Below are 4307 nucleotides of genomic sequence, written 5' to 3' on the forward strand. Positions count from 1 at the left end.
GGGCTTCTCCTGGTGTGGGAGCTTCCACTCAACCGCCAAGACCCACGGACCGCTTATTGCTTCAAGCGTTCCAAGCCGAGCACTAATGGCTACCTCTCACATAGCCGATGCGCCGTCCATATCTACGGGTGTAGTGAGCTTACCTTGATGCCGTTCGAGTTATCTCCTCTCCCGCACACTCCGGTAGCTCCATGATCCAAGTGCAAGCTTCAAGTAAGCTCGATCCTCCCGCTCCAAGCTCCAAGCTCCATTGCCGCGAGCAAGACAAGAGAAGAGAAGAGAAGAGAAGAAGAGAGGAGAAGATGGAGAGCTTCTCCTCCTCGGTCCCTCACCCTCACACACTCACTCCCTCACACTCCCTCTCTCAAGCACAAGCTCAAGCAAGCAAGAACAAGAATAAGAAGAAGAAGAGGAGAGCTACTTTTGGCCACACACAAGAATGAGCTTCTCATTCACTTTTCAACTTTATATACAAAACCCTAAATCCCTTTTGGGCGGTCATCCCCTTTTTCCCCTTTTTACATGGCCGGCCATAGCCTAGGCCCTTTTTCCCATTGTCCTTCTATCTTCCTAGCTTCCTTTCCACCGCCCGTCTACATTTACAAATTGCACGGGTGAGAGCCCGGCGCTCTTTTACAAGATTTCAGGGTGCGCCTTTTTATTTTAAAATGCGCATTTCCCCTTTTGCCTTTGCCTTGGACTTTTAAGGTTGTCCTTGCGCTTTTGGCATTTTCTCCTTTTCTTTCTTCAGTCGGGCTACCTTTTTTCCGCCTTTGCCCTGCGTCTTTTCCACTTCCTTTTGCTTTCTTCGTGTTGGGATTAACACCTGGAGCTTTTGACTATTGTAGGATCTTATGCCACTTACCGGTCTTGCATTGACTTGGATGCTACTACGTGGTCTGATGTATTGCAGAGTCATGTTTGCCATTATAGTTATGGACTGATTTCATGGCTGAATACCATATGCTTTTATAACAAATGTCTTATGCTTTACTCTACTGTGGTTGGTTATGTCATGCAGTTGGCTATGACTCTTCTTCATGTGGGAGCTTTTGCATCCTTGGTTTATGTCTTTATGTCCTCCCATCTATTGAGGTTTCATGAGCCTTTGCAGCATGCTTCTACCACTGATGTACTTGTAGATGATTGTCTTTATGAGCAGGTTCCCTCTGTTAGGATAGCCCTCGACTACTTGAGCTCCATGGATGTTATCGATAGCCCTATTCATGATGACTTGGATTCCTTGTCGTCTTCTACAGGTTCTTCTACTTCAGATGTTGTTTGCTTCCATTGTGGGAAGCTTAGGTATGTTCAAAGAAAATGCTTTAGATGAATTAGAGAGCAACAGAGACAGAGATGGACTTGACATGAGCAAAGAGTCAGAGATACAGCAGATACAGCAGGTGTTACCACTCTTATTAGTAGTGAGATACATGCAGTTACCCATGATGATGCAGTTGAGCATGTACTCCTGTCATCTTGTTTCCCTACAGCTTACTTGCTTAGTGATTGGGCCTATGCGTTTGATTGGCTTTTGGACTCTATGGCATCTTGTCATGTTACCCCTCATAGAGCATGGTTCTCTTCTTACACGGAGGTTAATGGATGTATTGATTTGGGCCTTGAGCAGTCTTATGCTATTGTTGGTACAGGGGATATATACCTAGCTTTGCCTAATGGGACTTCTCTTATACTCAGGAATGTTTTACATGTTCCCATGCTCAGTAAGAGCTTGATTTCTATCAATCAGTTGCATAATGCAAGATATACTATTTCTCTTCAGGATAGGTCATGGAAGATCTATTGTGGTTGCTTGGTTTTGGACAGAGGTTCTAGAGTTGGTTCTCATTACCCAGTGCATGTCTCTCATGTGGGAGATTCTATGGTTGCAATTATCCGGATATCACATGCATTGTTATGGCATTATCGCCTAGGCCATATGCACCACAAAGAGATGGAGATCTTGTCTCGTTTAGACTCATTGTTGCCTCCTATGTCACTTACAGATCTTGATGCTTGCCCTGATTGTACTCTTAGTCCTTGCAGAGCCCCCTTGGCTTATGGCAATCGTACGAGGCATGCTCCTCTAGATCTTATCCATTGTGCAGTATATGGACCTATGCCTTTCCAGTCACTTGGTGGAGCGTCATACTTTGTAACCTTTGTTGATCATGCTACCCACCATGTTTGGGCTTTTCCCTTGGTGCAGATTGAGGATGTTGCAGTTATGCTTGACAGGTTTATGGATTTTGCTGGTAGCAGGCCTAGGTGCTTGCAGATGAATTATGAGAGTCATGCTCTCTCTCCTAGCTTTCGGATCTCTTGTCAGTAGTATGGCATTGATTTTTTGTACCCACGGTATTATGGGATTGCTCATGGTATGTGCCTAGCCTTACAGGCAAAGGTTGCTTCTATGCTTACCACAGCTAGGTTGTCTTATGGCTTTTGGACTAAGACCCTTATGACAACAGTCTATTTGGTTAATAGGACGCCGTGATTGACCTTGGATGGTATTACACCTCATGAGGCATGGAGTGACATACAACCCTCCTATGATTACTTGAGGATGTTTGGCTGCCAAGCATCTGTACGTATACCACATAAGCCTATGTCACGTAGATGTATCCTCCTTAGTTATGGAGATGGTGACTTTAAGACCTACAGATTATGGGATTTGGATGCCCAACAGGTCATACGCAGCCATCGTGTTGTCTTCTATGAGAGGCAGACACCTCTCAGGCCTCTTGATGAGCATTCGGTACGCTTTATGGCTGATTTTACAACAGTTATAGTGCCATTATAGCAACCTGTTTATGCTGAAAATGACGCACTTATTGGCCCAGATGACATGGCTATGCATAGCAGTCAGGGTTAGGATGTTGGTGGCTAGTTGCTAGACCCCTTGTAGGCTCATGAGAGCTGTTTTTTTGTAGTTTTGCAAGCTAGACAGCCAACCATATGTTAATCTTCCGCTTCGCTGAGGCCACATGTAGTCTTGAGATCCCGTTGGACGAGTGTCCAGGATGTTGGCTCTCTTTTAGTGATTGACTTTGGAGAGTTTGACTGCTCTCCACTGTCTTGTATGCGCTACGGTGATGCTATGCGCGACTCTGATGCTTTACAACCATGCACTAATGAGTTGTGCTTGCTTCATGAGAAGCATTCTTGGATTGCTCCATTGTATGGAGCTGCGGGATCGCTTATCTCCTAGATGTCATGGACTCGGGGATGCTTGACTCTTCTTCTGCAGAGGTTCCCGACACTTCTTGCACAGCTTGCTTTCCGATTGGGCGTTGGGTGAGATGTCATGATTCCTCACCTTGTCTTTTTTTTCTTTTCTTTGTTTTCACTCCCGAGTCACATTGGCCTTTTAGTGGGAGGTTGTTGGGATAAAAGGCCTCTGGGCCTGCCCGTGTACACTCTGATCGCCCAATCTTTATTCATATATAATATGATAGTGCAATAAGGCTGTTAGTTCACTTGGACAGCACCTACATTGTGTGTACTCTTCTCTCCTGCAGCTTCCTCTTCTCCTTCTCCAGTGCCATTTCATCCCCTTCAGGATCTTGGCATTATTTCCTTTGGCCATCCTCCTCCTAGCACTAAGGCTCTTGATGTTCTCCCACAGCTTGGCCTCCACTGCTCCTATATCTGGATCGTGCTGCTTAGCAGCAGCAAGGAAATCAAGTACTCCTTTTAAAATAGGAAATATAAAAGATAAAAGATGTAGAAGCCCAGCTGCTATGTCTCCTTGGCTGACAGGGCAGCTCTTTGTACCCAGAAACCATATCATGTGGGTTTGCTGAAAACCACAAAACATCAAGTTGAAATGTCAAAGAAGGAAGCTACAGCTGTCTTGCTTTTGGACCTTCTCTGTGGATCTGAACTTATTTAAAGCACCTAATGGATCTTGCAAAGCCTTTGCCAAATGCTTAGATTATTATAGACAGGCCTGCAAAACTTCAATTTGACCTGCAAAAATGTTTGAAAGATGCTGTCACTGAGGTTGAAGCCAACACAATTGTGGATGTACACCAATGCCTGTACTTCAATAAAAGATTCCACACTCAAGCCGGTGTCTGATCAGCAGATCAATGCCAGGGGCTGATACTGATCATCCTGAATTTGAGCATCAGCTGCGATCAATTTTATGACAAAATAAAATGAAAGTTGACAATGTTCATGCAGAACCAAGCTGGTTTTGAATCTGGACATTTTTATTGAGATACATTTTCTTGTTGCAACCTCATGCTGAATTTATTGGCATTGCCCTTACAAGGCAAGGTTTTTACAATGGTTATGTTGTC

Source organism: Lygodium microphyllum, chromosome 11 (assembly GCF_053477565.2).
Source record: "Lygodium microphyllum isolate KBCC chromosome 11, Lygodium_microphyllum_v1.1.10, whole genome shotgun sequence".
NCBI lineage: Eukaryota > Viridiplantae > Streptophyta > Polypodiopsida > Schizaeales > Lygodiaceae > Lygodium > Lygodium microphyllum.